This window comes from Herpailurus yagouaroundi, unplaced genomic scaffold (genome assembly GCF_014898765.1).
Source record: "Herpailurus yagouaroundi ecotype Mexico unplaced genomic scaffold, PumYag 160, whole genome shotgun sequence".
Classification (NCBI taxonomy): Eukaryota; Metazoa; Chordata; class Mammalia; order Carnivora; family Felidae; genus Herpailurus; species Herpailurus yagouaroundi.
The window spans coordinates 15,711,854-15,730,997 of NW_024412401.1; the positions used below are offsets into that span (position 1 = coordinate 15,711,854).

The window sequence follows — 19,144 nt, forward strand, 5'->3', positions numbered from 1 at the left end:
ACTCTATATACTAGTCCTTTGCCAAATACATGGTTTGTAAAAATTTTCTCCTAGTCTTTAACTTGCTTTTTCATCTCCTTCACATGGGCTTTTGCAGAGCAAAAGATTTTAATTCTGATGAGGTCCAACGTATCAATTATGCTTTTTGTATGGATTGTACCTTTGATGCCAAATCTAAGAACCTTTGCCTAGTACTAAGTATGAATAATTTCTCATTTCCTTTAAAGTTACATAGTTGTATGCTTTGTGTTTCACTCAGCTACTCAGATTGTGTTAATTTTTGGATAAGGTGGTAAGTTTAGCTAAATGCTCATTTTTGGGCTATAGATGTTCAATTGTTCCAGCACATAAATAACTTTTAAATATATTATTCAGAGCTTTTATTTACTGAATGCTCACATTTGGACTTAGTCAAAAAAAAGTGAATTTATTCTCGAGATCTATGGCCACATTAAGGTGACTGTCCCCAATAACTGTGGCAATTATACCAGGCTTAGATGACTCAAAAGATTAAAAAGAAAGTACAAAAAAGGTATCCCTATTAAAACAAAACAATCTAGAAAAATAAGAGCAAAATTATTTAATTAACTAGCAATTTTTAATCTTTGTGTAGTTACTATTTAGGAAAATTTGTTAAGGGCAACACTGAAATATTCATAAAGTTTCACCTGGAAAAAATACATTGCTCATATTAAACTTCGGTTACTAGCCAAGTAGCTAAATTTGATCTGGATATTCTCTATGGTATTAAATATACCAAGATTCAGTCACAGGCAAATATTCAAGAGAGCATCCATTTCTTTGCAGCTCTCTGCCATGAAGACATAAATTGAGCATCTCCTGATGCTGCAGATATCCTCACCTCAACAATAATTTATACCTGGATAAAGCTCTAATGCCCTAAGCCATCAATGTATGTAATAAGTTAACTCCCCTTCTCTGCATCTAGCTTGGTACTAGGTATCCACTATTCTTGGGAGATTTTAGAAAATAAAATCTCATAAATCATTTCTATGTGTTCCAGTTTAGATGAGAAAATTCAGTTAAGAAAGACTGGGGAAGACAGGTGATGCTTTGCACCTTTGAGATATATTGTGGTGCAATATATTTTTCCTTTAATGCTCCCCCCAAAAACAAATGGCATTGAATTATCAAACTATATTGGCTCCTTGGGACTTTCATGCATCTTGTGACTAACTCCTTCCAACCAGGAAGATGTTGTCTAGCATTCAATTACATATGGTTTCTAACTACCTAATTTCATTAAAAACCTTTTTTTTCCACTGCATTTCTCTTGTTCCTATAATATACGTATTTGACTGATAAGCTTCCTTCCTGCTGTATTTCTTATATGTAAAGAATTGTCTACAGTATCACAGTATTCATTCGATTCTTCAGAATATCATCATCTTCCTCAGACACTATATTTAACACATGCAACTTGGGGCTTTTAAAAGGTAAAAAGAGATGCTAAAATTAACAAATAAGTTTTGGTTTCCTCTTAGCACTTTGTACAACTGTTGTTGTGATGGAAGATCCTCCTTAATGCCACCATTATATTGATAGAAAACCTTTCCCAGGTGTTAAACAAAGACAGAACACACTCTTAAGTGTGCCAGGTCTCAAGCATGCAAAATAAATCTATAATGTCTTTGCCCTAAAGAAGCCCATGGTCTAATTTGAGATAAAAGATTAACCCAAATTAACTAATTAAAAAGCAATACAAAGGCTATGAAAGTGTAGACAGGTAATTGAGGTCTAATGCCTAAGATGCGGAAATTTTTCTAGATGGAGGAAAACAAATGCCTGATTTTCTGAGCTGGGGCAGAGAAGACTTTGAAAGAAGATGCCACAAGTGCTAGGAAATATTTCAGGACCCATAGATGCGGTCATTGGCTATTACAATGTGACCTTTTTCACACCTGCTCATTATTATCCCAGGTTGGGTAATTCACTCTTTTATCCACTACCAGGAGCTGTGAAGCATACTCAGCTGCAATTGGTAATACAAATACCTTTCTTTCTTCCTTTTTTTCCCTGCCTCCAAGTGCATTTAACCTCACTTAAGCTTTTAAATAGATACCCCAAAAGCTTACAGTGCAGACTGAAGTGACAGCATTTTATAAGGCTACCAGGAGGTGGCAGTGTCCAGTTCTAACTTTAAATCATCTGTATAGAAGATGTTACACTCCACAAACATTGCCAAGAAACATCTGATGCTCAGAAATGCATAGTTTAAATTGCTAGCATTCTCTGGAAAACAGAAACTCAAAAGTGCATAATTATCAGCCATACAATAACCCAGCCTTGACTAGAGTATGAAAATGTTCCTTTCTTCATATACTCCAAATCTTACTATTCAAACCCTGTTAATTAGATCATCCTGAAGGCCAAGAGCCAATAGTCTAAAAATGTTTTGTATGGAAATGTCTACGTCTCTTCATCCATTTGGCTTAGATCTAAATTTGATGATAAATTTGTCACAAGAAAGACTGTGAATCAGAAAATAAAGAGAATAATAATAATAGATAAAATAATACTTATAAAGTTATAATGGTACTTATACACTAGAAGTGTTGCTTATTTGTTTGCTAACTAAAATGATTTACTTCAGGGTCAATCATTCAGGGTTTCACTTCAGGGTAGCAAAATGTATCATCTCCTTTCATGGTTTCATCAAGTTTAAAATTTTATAGTGAGCACTGGATAATGCTATTAATCTATAATATACATTGTGCTTTTGTACAGTTCCATAGTCTCTCCCTCCTCAAACCTAAAGTGTTTCATATTACTTATAAGTAACCACTCTGAAAGACCGATTCACTAACTGTTTTAGCCAGAACAATCTTTTGGAATAAATGGGTGGTGACTGACAACAGAAGTTTCAGTATAGGTCCTCCTAAAATGGCAAGAATAAATACACTTTGCATAAGTCTCCTCACTAAATTCCTCTTAGCAACACCTGCAGAAACACCAAATAGCTTTAATGACCAGTGAGTGAATGGACACTATTTATGCATAGCATCGTATTGATTTTAACAACAAAACAATAACTTGTCAAAGCTTCCCATAAATAATGTTGTGATACAGGGATGACATGACTCTGCAGTTGTAGGCGCATGTATTTTTAATTCAATTTATGAATGGTTTAATAATACTGAATAACACATACCACATTCTAATCATCTTCTGAATATACCCTACAACAACGGTCTTAGGCAGGATATAAAATCACACATTTTCTGTGTGGGTTTCAGTTAAGACCCAAAAGCCAAAATACCCCCATGAGTTTTTTTTTAATAAGACTTTTAAAAATATATATGTGTTTGTTTTTGAGAGAGAGGGAGCACATGCATACACAGAGGGGCAGAGAAAGAGGAAGAAGGAAGATCCAAAGTGGGCTCTGCACTGACAGCAGAGAGCACGATAAGGTACTTGAAGTCACGAACCATGAGATCGTGACCTGAGCTGAAATCAAGAGTTAGACACTGTGGCTGAGCCACCCAGGCGCTCCACCCCACGTTTTTAATGGAAGTGCTAGGTCATGTACGTAAAACTTTCAGTGGAAACTCAAAAGCCCGTTTTGTGGTCAATGTCCCTTGAAGCTCAATTGGTCAAAAGGCTGGAAACTACAGAAAAAAGTTTTTTGAGTTGTTGATGTAGTATAAATACCATCTCGTCACCTCACACCTTGAAGAAGCTTTAAGGAAACCACTTCAAAAGCTTGAAATGCCTAAGGGAAACAATAAAGCCCAATCCTGTCTTAGAATACTGTTCTAAAACCATTGTTGTAGGGTGTGTTCCACAGGATTATTGGAGCACAGTTTGTGTCATCTCATATTTTCTAAGCCACTTATAAATGGCATTAAAAATGAAAGACTATGCTCCTGAACTGGCACAGTAGAGAGAGGCCAAGCTACACTTTCCCAGGAGACACAAGATTGTGTAAATGTTTCCAGAAGACCAGAGGTGGGCAACTTAGAAGAAAAACTTGTTTAGAAGACATTTCAAATCCAACCCAAGAAGAATGCATACAGGGATAAAGTCATCCCAACAGAAGAGATGGAATTCTGGATTTCCAGGAAGTAGGAGAGAAATATTATGCATCTAGCTGAAAGGAAAAGCATTTCTTGTATCATAGAAAATACAAATACTCCCACTCCCTCTGAGAAAGTCATGTATCTTTCTGTTTTGATAGCTTATGTTACACTGTGGTAACAAACAACCCAGTAATTTAGTAGCTTAAAACCACAGAGATTAGTTTCTTGCTCCTACAACATGGTTGTTGTGTGTCAGCAGTGGGCAGAGACTGGTTCTTTTCGTTAAAGTTTCAGTGGCTCAAGAGGATAGAACAGCCACCAACTCTAAAGCTCCTGACTGCAGTGTCAGAAGGAAAAGATCTCTGGAGATGCTTGCACCAATTCACCCTATCAGTGACACTTGCCACTTCTGCTCAAAACTCCTTGGTCAGAGGGCCTCACCTAAACACAGAAAGCCTATAAGTTCTATCCTACCATGTGCTCAAGAGGCACAGAAACTTTTGATAAGCAACATTAATGTCTACCATGACATCCTAAGGTAAAACACGGAGTCCACCAAGCCCTGAAAAAACATTTCCAAGGTGACATTCACATCCAATAAATCAGACCTCACCTTTACCTCTTCTACTTTTCTGAAACTCAGCTTTAAAGGGGTCATAGGCACCCTATTTGAACAGGACAAAAAACATGGAAGTCAGCTAGGGGAAACACAGGAGAGGCTGACCAACTTCCTCTTTTTCCCATGACAAATGGCCAGGAGAAAAACAGCAGCAGCTAAGGTAGGGAAAACTTTATCACTAAATGAATTTAGGACTTCCTTCTTTTTTTTTTAATAACCAACTTTTTTTTTCAGCTTTATTGAGGTGTGGTTGACAAATAAATATTGTATATATTTACACTCTACATGATTTTTTAATGGTGTGCAATGTTTTGATTTTCTATTGAAGTATAATCAGCATAAAATGTTATATTAATTTCAGGGGTATAACATATTGATTTGGTAATTCTACATATTACTCAATGCTAACCACAATAAATGTAGTCACCAACTGTTGCCATACAATATTATTGTAAGATTATTGATTATATTCCCTATGCTGTACTTTTCATCTCTGAGACTTATGTATTTTATAACTGGAAGTCTGTACCTCTTAATCCCCTTTGTCTATTTTGCCCATCCCCCTACTCACCTCTCCAGAGGCAACCACTAATTTGTTCTCTGTATTTAATAGTCTGTCTTCTTTCTTTGTTTGTTCAAGACTTCCTTACTAAATGAATAGGTTATAACAGAAATGAGACTATTCTCATGATTAGAACTGATCACAGAGCATTTTTTTTTTCCTAATAGTAAATAAGTTAAGATATGAGCCCTATTTGAGATTTTATTCACAAGCAATGAAAAGATTAGGCCCAATGAGCAGGTTTAAATGGAGAGCAGTAGAGACAAAGGGGATAAATACCCATTTGCTTAAAAACACTTATGAAAAAAGCAAGTTTGTGCTAGGTGAATGCATTTTCACTGAATGCTATGGTCAGCAAGAATATGAGTGAGAAAAGAAAAAGACACTTCAAAGTGAATCCGAATAAAAACAAAACTATCAATACACCTTTAGAAAATCAGAGAAAAATATCACATATAACCAAGACAATCTCAAAAGCATGAAGATAAAAAGCTATTACAGAAATGGGAATAAAGTTTAGAAATCAGGCTAATCTACCTTGGAGTTTTTCTCAGATACATGAAACCCAAGTTAAAGCTAAAAATGCTCTAAGAATCTGACTTAAGTCAAAAATACCTACAAAAATGCTCCATCACAGCAAAATGAATGGCAGAAAATCTGATTAGACTCTGTAACATCGGCCAAATAGGAATGCTGGGCAGAGACGAAAAACATAATTTATTTCCAAAAAACTAGATTTAGGCATAGAGTGATAACCCCTTATTACTATCAGAACACATTAATAGTGGATCTCCCAGAAGCAAACTACTATTAAATCAGTAACTATTTGCTCTTTGAATTTTCTATCAGTGATCTAGAAAGTAACAAATAAGAAAATAAGACACAAGTGCTTGAAGAGATCAAATGTTCAAAATAAAGAAATAAAATACAGATTATTTTACGTAAATTGTAATTTCAAAAGACGGTAAAACACTGGAGCGATTATTCACCAAAAGAGTTATTCAACAGTCTTCAATCCAACTGTAAATGACTGCATGAAAGTTATCAACTAATCCATCTATAACCAGTGTTAAACTACCCTTGTCCAATCTGTATTGTTACCTTTGCTTCGTAATCTATAAAATAAAATTGGTATATGAAAATTTGATGAAATATTACAAAAAGGCAATAGAAAGAAATCAATTTCAAGTTTGGGTTTTGGTTTTCTATATAAATCCCCCACTTTGTTTCTAAAAGTGATTCACATTACTGCATTTGATATTTTATCAATGGCTTTTAAATATATATTTAATTCAATAATGATGTCATTTGTACAGGTACAGAGTATACAAGTTTATTTTCACTCACCATTCTATTACCATAAACTTCATATAAAATGTGTACGGCAGAAAGGTGTTATCACACCTATTTCACATTAGAAAATTAACACTTCACGAGACTAAGAGATTGCTTGACATCCAACAATTAGTGTCAATGGCAGAATCACGATTTGAAAACAAATCTTTAAACTTTTAACCACTGTACACTATCTCCTTTACCAACTGGGAATAGTATTATGATAGTTTGGGATACTTTTAAAACTGTCTAGGATGTTCTAAAAATCACATTTCAATCCATTCCAAAAATATTGAATAAAAACTAATGGTATTCTAAATTATTTTTTTAAATGGTGACAAATAAGGTACAATTTTTACCATCAAGGACCCATCATGGTTTGGAAAGATACACAGAGCAGTGAATAATAATAATAATAATAATAATAATAACAATAATAATAAATTTTAAAAATACATATAATAACAGAAGCTTATAAAAGAAGAAAGATTGCATTTTGTCTGAGGCTTCTGGAATGCCTTATTGAGAATATGATATAGGCTAGTTTTCAAAAGATCTATTGATCCTGCCTGGATATTCTGGAAAAGGATATTTCAGGTAGGGGGCTCCCAATGTGCAAAGCTATGCAGATACATTAAAAATTAAATAGTTTTATCAGTAAGTACTAGATTATTTTACTTTTAAATACTATTTCCAACATATCAAAACTTAGTATGAATTATTAATTAAATTCATTAGCACTTTATTCTTATAAAGCAATTAGTACACTTGATTCTACATTCTTTCTTCTCCCACAAGAACTAAATGGTAAGATGAGTGATTATCTCCCCCAAATGCAAAAACTTCTCCATGTTTTTCTACCATTACTAGTGATAAAACTTCTGATTATCATCCATATTCTAAAGCTATAATTTTAAATCATTAATTTCTATTGAATCAAACTGTGTACCCTTCCTTCAACTTTACATTAACATAATCATTGAATGTTCTTTTTCTAAGCTTTGCTCCCCTCATCCCTCTCTCTATAAAATGCACAGTAGGTTCTCCTGTAGACAGAAAGAGAAATAAAAGTTCCAGGTCCAACAAGACAGTCATCCAATGTACCTCTACTCAACAGCTTTTGCTAAGCTCCATAAGCACCTATAATAACATGCACAATTCATTTCATATCATATTTCACATTAATTTTATCAGTCTCATTCATACATATTTTCAAGGAGAATGAATGACAAAATAATCCATTTTTTATGTTGATTATAATTTCTCTGCCAAAGATACACTATATTTTTGTTGAAAGTTTACATAGTACCCTGCAAGAATCTTGAACACTGAACCAATCATAAATGCTTCCCTCTTAATTTTAACATCTACAAAAATAAGATCATTAACATATGAATATGTTCTAGAATGCTCTCCAGTAATTTTAGTCAAAAAGTTCTTTAGGAAAGAACAGGCAACAGGGCATCTGGGTGGCTCAGTTGGTTAAGCATCTGGCCCTTGGTTTCAGCTCTGGTCAAGATCTCAGGGTTCATGAATTCAAGCCCCGAGTTGCGATCTGCACTGACAGGGCAGGGCCTGCTTGGAGTTCTTTCTCTCCCTCTCTCTCTCTCTCTCTCTCTCTCTCTCTCTCTACTCCTCACCCACTCATGCTGTCTCTTGTCTTTCTCTCTCAAAATAAGTAAATAAACTAAAAAAAAAAAAAAAAAGATGGAATGCCATCAATCTAATTTCTTTATGTAGAATGAGTTTTTAGGGCAAACAATAAAAAAATATCAATTAAAGCCACATACAGAATCATGAAACAACCCACTATAGGCTCCACTACTTAAAGGTATGTTAGACAATTACTTGGAGGAGGTATGCTAGAAGGCATATATCCAAGACACAGGTAAATGCATTAGATGGGTAAGTCCCCTCAAAGAAAAGATGAAGGGAGGGGCATCTGTGGTGTATCTGCTAGTACCCTCTTACCCACACAGGCTGGCTCTTTTGCCTCGCTGCCCCAATTCTGACACAAAAATGAACTCTGTTGTCAGTCTGTACTAGGCATCCAGTTGCATTAATGTTACTAAGACTTATGCGACTCTGAAGATTTGGAGATCACAGGAAGCAGTGCCACTGCACAAGGTTTAACACTGTATTTTTAAAATTCCCATGTACCATCTGTCTTCTCAAATCTTCTCTTGTCCCTGACCACTTAATCCTCTTGCCTCTTACCCACACAGTACACAGTCTCACTCTTCTCTCATTTCTTATGCAATATAGTTTCCTACTTTGTGAAAGGGGACCCCAGGTAGCTCTTTCACTTTGAAATTATGTTATTTCTGTAATGCTGAATCTTCCAATGATGTATTTTACTTTTATAATCAGAAAGAAAGAAAAATGATTTAAAATTACATATGGAGAAAAAGACATCAATTAGGTTAACTAAAAAACAAGGATATGCTTCAAGCAACTGTGAATCCCTAGCATTTAAGGCGATGCATTTGTTCATAGTGGGTGCTCAATGAATGCTGACTGTGATATGAAAATTATTGCATGTGAGAGATTCATGTAACAACACATGGGAAGTTAATGTGATAAGAAAGTAGAGTATGTGTTTATTTATTTTTAATTTTTTTTAATGTTTACTAATTTTTGAGAGAGAGAGAGACAGAGCACAAGCAGGGGAGGGGCAGACAGAGAGACACAGAATCCAAAGCAGCCTCCAGGCTCTGAGCTGTGAGCACAAAGCCTGACGTGGGGCTCGAACCCACAAACCATGAGATCATGACCTGAGCTGAAGTCGGACACTTAAACGACTGAGCCACCCAGGCGCCCCTGAGTATGTATTTCTTTTTTTTTTTTTTAATGTTTTATATTTAATTTTTGAGATCGAGACAGAGCATGAGCAGGGGAGGGGCAAAGAGAGAGGGAGACAGCATCTGAAGCAGGCTCCAGGCTCTGAGCTGTCAGCACAGAGCCCGATGTGGGGCTTGAACCCAAGAACCACAAGATCATGACCTGATTCGAAGTCCAACGCTTAACCGACTGAGCCACCCAGGTGCCCTGTATTTCTTAAACATTGGACAGGCAAGTTACTGGATATGAAAGGAAATAAAGTGAGGTGGGAAAGAAGAATGGTTTGAATTAGTTTATTACAAGGTTCTCTACCAAGTGCTCACTAGGTACCAGACATATCTTAAATATTCCCATCCCTCTCCTAACCCTCATGGGTAAATCCACACCATTCTACTTAGTTTCTTTTCTGCATAAAACACAATTTCTCGTTACATATTCAATTTATTTCAGTTTCATTATAGTTCTCTCCCACAATAGCCTGTAACTCTTTCAAAAGAATTATATCTACCCCTTCCCACAAATAATATATACAGAAGGCCTATCCTAGTGCTTAACACAGAGGAGGTATATAATAAATACCTTTGACTATATCAATCAACCTACCATAGACTAAGAATTGTTCTACAACCACATTGTTCTTCTTAATCTCTAATATATAATGCAGATTTTTCTCTGATGATATTTAAAGAACTGTAACACTCCGTTTACCTTATTAAACCAGCAACAGAATCCATTGTATTCATACTCCAAAGTTAATTGAACTATATTCCCAAGGGATGTCTGGGGTTTTTGTTGTTGTTGTTTTGTTTTCTTTTGTTTTTCAGTTCTTCAGTAAGTAAGCAGTTGAGCATGTCTTCCTCTTCCTTGGCAATCTATCTGCCTTTTTGAGTTTTTTCTTGCCTTGATTGGATAGAATTTCCAACATAACATTGAGGAGAAGTGATGAGAGCAGACATTCTTGTCTTCCTTCTCAGATTACAGCAAAAGCAGTTGGTCTTTTGCCATTAAATATCGTATCAGCTACAGGCTTACTGCAGATATTCTATATCAAGCTGAGGAACTTCTCTTATATACCTAGAGTATTTGCTAACAGTTTTTATCAAGAACAAATGTTGGATTTTCTCAAATACTTTCGTTGCATCTACTGAGATGATCATGTACCTTTTATTTCTCATTCTGTTAATGTGAACTACATGGATTGATTTTCTAACGTTTAACTACCACTGCATTTGGGAGATGAACCCAACTTGGTCACGATGTATTACCTTTTCATATACTGTTGATTTATATTTGTTAAAATTTTATTAATACCATTTACATCATGTTCATGAAGGGTACTGGTCTGTACTTCCGTTTCTTTATCTTCCCTTCTCATGGTATTGGTATCAGGGCAATGCTAGCTTCATGGGATAAAATATAAAGTGTTTCCTCCTCTACAACATCCTGGAAGAGATTGTGCAGAATTAGTATTATTTCTTCCTTAAGTGTTCAGACATTTTATTAGTGAGGTCATCTGCACCTGGGGTTTACTTTGTGGGAAGACTTTGTGGAGTACTGTTTTGTTTGGAATTGTGGTTATTCGTACAGCTGTATTGAGATATAATTTCTCTACCATAAAATGTACTCATTTTATGTAAACAATGCAATGACTTTTAGTAGATATATAGATTTGTGTAACCACAGTCACAATCCAATTACAGAATAGTTGTTTCACCACAAAAGATTCCTCATGCCCATTTGTAGTAACTTATCATCCCCACTCCCAGGGCCTGACAAACACTAATCTACTTGCAAATTCTGTAAATTCGCTTCTCTGGACATTTTGTATAAATGGAAGCACACAATATGTGGTCTTTTGTGTCTGGCTTCTTTTTTTAGCATAATGTTTTTCAGGTTTTTCTCATGTTATAGCATACATCAGTATTTCATTCCTTTTTCTTGCAAAATATTAATCCATGGTATGAATATATCTTATTCTTGTATCCACTCATCATCTGATTTGACATAGGAAGGTTTTAACTACTAACACAATTTCTCTACAGGATATGAAGCTACTTAGTATGTATGTTTTTCTTTTATATGCATAATAAATCTTTGTAAATTGATGAGAGCATTTTGGAAGATACATTCCTAGAAGAGGAACTATGAAGCCAATTATTATGAACATTAGTAATGTAACAGATATTTAAATAAGTATTTACATTTCATTCCAATGGGGTTAAACTGATACACAACATCTCCAATTATATATATGAGTTCTGTTTTCCCACTCCATTAACAACATAGGAAATCTATCAGTGTTCACATCTTTGTACAAACTCATCACCAAGACTATCTCACTATTGTGTAAATGTGCATTGTTTCAATTATTTCTGAAGTTATATATTTATTGCTCTTTTAAATTCTACTCCACCTTAGATCAATTTCTTCCCCTCTTTATGAGAACTCCCCAGGCCACTCTCATCTCACCCTATCCTGAATTGCCTGGTTATACAACTCTTGTATTGTTATGATTACTCTCTGTAGTCTTGTGAACAATAGATACTTAAGAATTTTCTGAATGAGTTGACAGACTATTCTTTGTTAACTTCCAGTTCACTTTTTGCCTTCTGTCTTTAACAAGATTACAAGATTCTTAAGCACAAAATATAATATACATACACCATTCAATCCTGAATATCATAAAGAAAATCACTTTAATGTCAGTAAGTATTTGAGAATTAACTGATGTGAATGTAACTAACTGAGGCCAAAGCTAGGGTTTTTCATTACCTGCAATGAAATTAATGGCAAACCATAAAGAAAAAACATCTGCAAGCCATAATCATATACTTAAACCAGTGGGTAATAGTCAAGAATATAATTACACAAGGACTATGAACTGCTTTTAAAAGGAGATTTAAGTATCTATAATACATATTATACATAATACATAATCTATATTAATACATATAATACATATTATACATAATACATAATCTATAATATGCAGTATACTATCTAATATATGTAAATTATATGAATATATCATAATATATGTAATATACACTATATAATACATATAATACAATGTATATAAGAGCATAGTATATATGAAGTATAGTATGCAAAGTATATATACAGAGAGAGACAGAAAGAGGGGAGAGAGAAAAAAATATACAGAAAAGTCCAATAAAAAAGTAGTTGAGAAGATAAAGACTCTTTCTCTTTGACAAATGAAGCCCACCGTTTCAAAATCAACATTTATCACAAGGCACTGTTGTTGGCTCCCCTGGTACACCAGGAGCAATACAGTTTTTATGCTAATTATTTCCCTTCATGCTGGCTACTAGATAGATATCTTGCAGCTAACCATAGTTACATTATAATAGAATGAGATTGTATGAAGACACAAAATCCTCTTATGCAGTCCAATTTAGAATCCATTTCAAAAACTCTCTAGTGCTATACCTAGAAACTGAAATGTGCTGGGAATCTTAGATTTTTGCATATATTTCCGTTACACTGGATTTGGGCAAAGATTTTTGTAAAGACAATAATTCTTTTTTCTACAGAAAATTTGATATTATGTTCTATTACATCTGCAATAAAAAATGTAATTTGTTTTTTAGGCTAAGTTCCTAGGTTTACATTTAGTCTTACTAATACTATTAGAGAAAATACACTTGTAGTTTATATTAACAATGAAACAAATTCTAGGGAAAGAAATGGTATCTGTCTTATCCTTGCAACTGGTACAGATAAGCTGTTCCTAATATTAACTAGTGTTTACATGCAGAAAAGCAACAAAAATTATTCTAGTCCAAATTCTAGCAGGCATACTTTATCAAAAGAGCACATAATTATTTCAATGGGGCTTTTAAAGTTTTATTCAGGGGCGCCTGGGTGGCGCAGTCGGTTAAGCGTCCGACTTCAGCCAGGTCACGATCTCGCGGTCCGTGAGTTCGAGCCCCGCGTCGGGCTCTGGGCTGATGGCTCGGAGCCTGGAGCCTGTTTCCGATTCTGTGTCTCCCTCTCTCTCTGCCCCTCCCCCGTTCATGCTCTGTCTCTCTCTGTCCCAAAAATAAATAAACGTTGAAAAAAAATTTTTTTAAATAAATAAATAAAGTTTTATTCAAATCAATGAGTCATGTAATATCTATCATTTACTTCCTAATTTACCTGATTAAAATAATCTATAAATAATATCACTAGTTTTCAATAAAATAAGACAAATGGACTATCAGCATTCCTGAGAAAACTCCATTGTAAAAATGAAGACACTGTATTAGTTTTGTGTCGAACATCACAAATTAAACCATTGAATCAACATTTCAAAGCAAAATATTTTTAAACTGCTCATACAAAATGGGTAACTAACCTGATAATAATGAAATCAATGGAAATTGCTACTTGCATCCCATTAAGTATTCACAAGAAGAAAAAGGTAGAATGCTTTAAAAAGGTGGGGGGGGGGGGCTCCATTTAAACCTTATTTATTCAAAAATAGTTTCCTCTTCTTTTCTTTTTCTTCTTTTATCATCATACCTCTTTAAAAGCAACTCGAATGCTCAGATGTCTCTCACAGTAGGCATCACATAATTTTTGCCATATTAATAATAACTTTGAGGAAAGCATCTCACATACATACATATTAATGTAAATTTTACTTTCATGATACTGATTAATAGTCCCCTGGGGGGGGTGGGGTGGGGGACAACAACAACAAGGCTCATCAAAGGCGTTTCAAAATCCATGCTTCATTATGGAAGTTTGATAGATATTCTTTAAATAGAGTTAATTTACTTTTCTATCAAGTGTTACAATGTCTGATATTTACTTGGCACCTGAAAGGTTTGGGAGTTTTCTTTGGTTTTTGTTTTTTGTTTTTTTCTTCTCTTTTCAAAGCTTAAAGCTAGGTGTGGTCAAGTTTTAAATACAAGAAGAAAGTGTGTAGCTTTTAATTTTCCCCATTTTGCAGAATTCAACACTGAGCCTTAGAAAAATAAGGCAGCTTTTCAAAAGTGACACCATTAGTGGCAAGAGAGAAGCAGAATTCAAGCCTTCTAAAACCAAATCCAGTGATTTTCCTACTTCTTCGTGCTGCCTCCTGGTGGCACTGAATTAGTTTCTCTTGGGAGATTTTTGGATACTAGATTTTCTCTTGGAGGACATTTAAAAACTGTTTAGCAACTGGTATTTGATGAATGACACAAAGAGAGTTACATTTAGTAAAGACTTAGATGGAGTTAAGGATTTTCCGATAATGGATTACTAATTTCTGACCAGGTATAAATTGACAGGTATAACTCAACTATTTGCTTACTGTGAACATTTCAGATTTGATTGCATTGGCCAGATGCACATGGAGAAAGTATCAGCTACATGGAAATAAGACACTCAAAGCACAAATGCACCATGTTTCAAGGCAGCCCATCCACCTCCAGGGACTACTATCCAGGCTTGTGGAGAAACAAGGAGCTAAACCAGACACAAGAAGTACCAACAAAGTAAGAGAGAACCACCAGCTGATGACTTCTACTCCCTAAAGAATCAACCCCACACTCTAGCAGGTTTCTTCTATATAAATTTTAAAACTAAATAGAACAGTCAATATTTTAAAACTAAATCCCATTAAAAAATTTATTAACTGATCATTGTAAACTAACTATAATTTTGGCATGGATTTGTTTCCAAGAAAATATTTAACCAAAAGAAAGAAAAAAGAATGAAAGAAAGAAGGAGGGAGGGTAGAAGGAAGGAAGAAGGGCAGAATGAAAATATTAATATTACATTTAAGTTTAAATTTTTAAAAACGTTGCTGAGAGAAGAAATAATAGACATACATGCAGTTAGAGTATTTAACCTGTCTCTCCTATCCTCTTTTCATTTCCTCATCAAACATCTTTTTAAAGCTCAACTGTTTTTCTTTCAGGAAATATGATCTTTTATGATTAGATAGTTCTTAAAGTTCTTTACACTGAAACAGCCCCTAAACCATAAAAGGAAAGGGCTTGGTGAAATAGTTCCTCATCAAAATTATAAATGGAGTCCCCACAGGTTGAGGGTTATGACAAAGAGGGAAACATTCATGTAAATTCAGAAAACGGATTCCCCCCCACCCCAAGCCCGCATCCTGCCTTATAGGTAAAATGCAACCAAATTGGAGAATCACTAACTGGCAAGCTTGTTTTTTTGTTTTTTTTTTTGTTTTTTTTTTTGTTTTTGTTTTTTTTTTTTTGCATCTAGTGACCTCCTCTCCTTGTACTACAGGAAAACATTTCCACCTAGAGTCCTTTCACAGAATATCTAGAGACCAAATGAAATCAACCATAATGACTACCAGAGCCAGATAATAATCAGTTTTTAATTGAAGCATCGAGCCAATTAATTTGTGACAACATCCTATCACCTCTTATTCTTGACATGAAGTTTCAGAGGACTCAAAAACAGTTTTCAGGTCCATGGCATCCCTGGAACATTTCAGTGTTTAGTTTCTTTTAAAATCACATTTATAGAGACAGAAAAACCTCTTTGTGGAGATAGAGTCCTAAAACTGAATCTGAGGTTACAAACCAGCCTCACTAGTTTGATTCAGTTAAGTGTCAAGAAACACAACATTTTTTATTCATCATGTACACAGATTCCTCATACTAGGAGATCTTCCTCTGGTTTCAGAGATCTCTTTCACAATGAAAGCTGAGCCCTTATTGTGTATTTGTCTTGGTTAATTCAATTCAACAAATAATTTGTATCTATCTATGCACGCAGATAAGTACATTTAGATTAGTAACTATTTTTTCGTCACACAATAAGATTTCTACAACAGTTTATTTTAAGAATGTAAGCCATCCTTTTTGAGATTTCAACAAGATATTTATTCTTGTCTTTTACCCAGAGCTCCATACAATGCAATACATTTAACGACAAACTTTATATAAATCTTCCTTGATATCATGCCATGTGTTATTCTGGAATGAGACACATCAGTAAATTGGCCTGTTTTCACTTGCACTAAATTACACTTATTATATAATATTAACTCACATATTTACCTTGATCAAAAGTAACGGATGCCCGACACATAACCAAACCACTACGGTCCTCACCAATAGCCAGTCCATTCCATTTAAATTCTTAGGGTGAAATATCAGACAGTATCTCACAAAACATTTTACTGTTTTTCAGCAGGAAGTGCCTCATGTTTTTCTGCCTCACACTCTAACTGTATTGGAAGTAAGGCAAGCTACAGAATGATGATGGTAGTAACTACAGAACATCCCCTCCTTTTAAATTGCTACCCACTGCTTCATCCCTGAAAAAAGAAATATTTGGCACTCCTTCCCTATGTGGCCCAATATTTCACAAACGCTGGATCTCAGGTTTTATTCAGTATTCCTATGACAGTCCATGGCCCATCACATTTCCTGTCTTCCTTCAATGTTATTCTGCAGGAGGTTTATTATCACAAGTCATGTTTGTGAAGAGCCACCTTTGGAAGACTGAAATTGCATTACTGCATGTAAAATGACCACATATGGTATGCACAAACACAACACAGCACAATGAAAATCACATACATTTCCTGCTGCCTGACAGACACGATGTGATCACGCCAAAGCACACACAATACCCGCTTTTTTTTTTTTTTGGCCTAGACACAATCATCAAACATACTCTGTGCCCACCGTGCCCAAGGCAATATCTAGCAGAAATTATTTCTGTTAGTAGCTTGAGCAAGGATTATGTCAAAGACAGTGTGAAATGTGAGCTGAATGAGACTTCATCAAATAATCTGGAACTCCAAGGCTATTTCCCAGCACCCCCCACCCTATACACAAGCTTAAGTTCACCCTCCTTCCTTCCCTGATGTTCTGGCCATGACTTCCCTCTCATTCTCCTCTCTCTCTCTCTCTCTCTCTCTCTCTCTCTCTCTCTCTCTCTCCAAGTCTCTCAGCAGCTTTGATCCGTTCTCAGAGCCAAACCCTTGGGAAAAGAAATCAGTTAAATGCGAGATGGTGAGACCTCATCATCAGGTGAGAAGGACAGGGGAGGAAAAGAAGAGGGTGTGGTACTCTTTTCTTCACCACACCCCAACCCTGGAGTCGCGCACTCAAGTCCACTGCGGCTCAGGGGAGCACAACGGGTCCCCTCGCTCACCTTGGAGCAGCCCGGCCCCAAACCAGCCACCCGGCACTCTCTGCAGAAAACTTCCCTCAAAGCAGTCAAATATTCGGGGGGGGGGGGGGGGGGTGAAACTGGAGACTAGTTCGAATACACATTCTACGGAGCTCCTCGGAACAGGACTGAAAGGCACCTTTAGATATGGACCCTACAGACCCGCACCCTCCACTCCCTCCCACCTTGCGCGTTAGGCTGAGGGGGTACGGAGAAGCGCGGGGCGAAAGGAGTGGAGAAAGGGGACGTTACCTCCCGGGACTGCCCTCAGGGCGCGGGCCAGGATCGCCCTCTCGAAGTGTCTCCGACTCTGGGGCACAGCTTTCCCGAGCTCAGCCCGGATTCGGACCCGCGTCCCCCGCAGCTCTGCGCTCGGCCAGGAGGCGCGCCAGGACTCCGGCTCACGTCCCCCGCCCTAGCCGGGCTCGCCTCCCCCTGCCGCGCCCGCTCCGCCACCCCGCGGGCACGCTCGCTCCCCGCGCTCGCCCCTCCGCCTCCCGGCGCCCCCACACCCACCCGCTCCGCGGCGCCCGCTGGGAGCCTCTAGCGGAGGCGAAGGGAACCGCAGCAGACCCGCGGCGCCTGGGCTCCGACGCCCGCTGCACGAAGCCAGCCAGGCGGCGGCGTGGGCTTCGCGCGCCCAGCGATCCGCCGGCCGGATGCCGCCGCCCCCACCTGCCCACCTGCGCCAGGCTCACCTGCCACCGCGTCCTGGCGGCGTTCGCCGGTGCCCACAGCGCTGAGTGGCCACCAGGGGATGGGTCTGCGGTACTATCCGCGGTTTAAAAAAAAAAAAAAAAATCTCGACGGAAACACACGCACGAATCCACGCTGTAAATCAGCCCAGACAAGTCGACCCAGCTACACACCTATTTCCAATAGGCTCCAAAAAGTGTAAGGTCAGGACACCAGAACACTCCCTTCGGTTGCTGCCTCCCACCTGGGCACCGGCGGCACCGGCTACTCCCTGACTTGTCCGCTCCAAGGCACTCGCACGGCTTGAGCAATCTATTAGCGACGCCCGGAGAGATCATCCTAACTTGGCTTAAGCCCCCACCCCATCCCCGACATCTATTTTAAGTTATTCTTCTTCCCGGCGGTGCTTGTGCTGCCTCTTACCTTGAAACGCTGTTAATTCTCGTTCGCGTCCTTAAAATCCAAAGCCAAGGATGCGTTGCACACAAGTCCAAGCTTTTACTTGCCCCCCCCCCACCCACCCACCCCTGGCCTCAGGTCTGCCGGCTTTTCCTTCCGAAGGGATCGGGAGGTGATGGCGGTTTCAAAGCCCTCGCGCTGGAGGCGCCTGTAAATCTTCACGCCCGTGGAAACGGGGACGGGGACAACCTTTCCGGCGTCCGGAAGCCTCCCAGCCCCTCCTCCGTCAACTTGGCTTTTCTATTTAATTTTCTTCTTTCGCCCTCCAGGCCCATCGGTCAGTTCCGCGGCATCAGGCAGGAGAGAAGCGCCTATCCTCAGCTGTGGCCGCTCCTCCCTTTCTCTGGATGAAAACCCCTCCCCCTCCTCTCCCCCGATTTGGGGAAAGCTTCTACCTTCTGCCCGGATTTGGGCGGGGGGTAGAGCACAGCTGAG

At 37.6% G+C, this 19,144-nt stretch overlaps 1 long non-coding RNA gene across 2 annotated transcripts in view; it reads right to left on the bottom strand.

Annotated features, from left to right (window-relative positions):
- LOC121034552 (uncharacterized) overlaps nt 1-18,757 on the bottom strand; it is a 477,366-nt gene extending 458,609 nt beyond the window's left edge. Inside the window, exon 1 of one of the 2 annotated variants that reach the window (XR_005792500.1) lies at nt 18,674-18,757. This is a non-coding gene — a long non-coding RNA (uncharacterized LOC121034552). Of the gene's footprint in view, nt 1-17,806; nt 17,984-18,673 lie in introns of those variants that run through there. The other variant, XR_005792501.1, reaches the window with a different exon arrangement.
- Nucleotides 18,758-19,144: the final 387 nt, after the last annotated feature.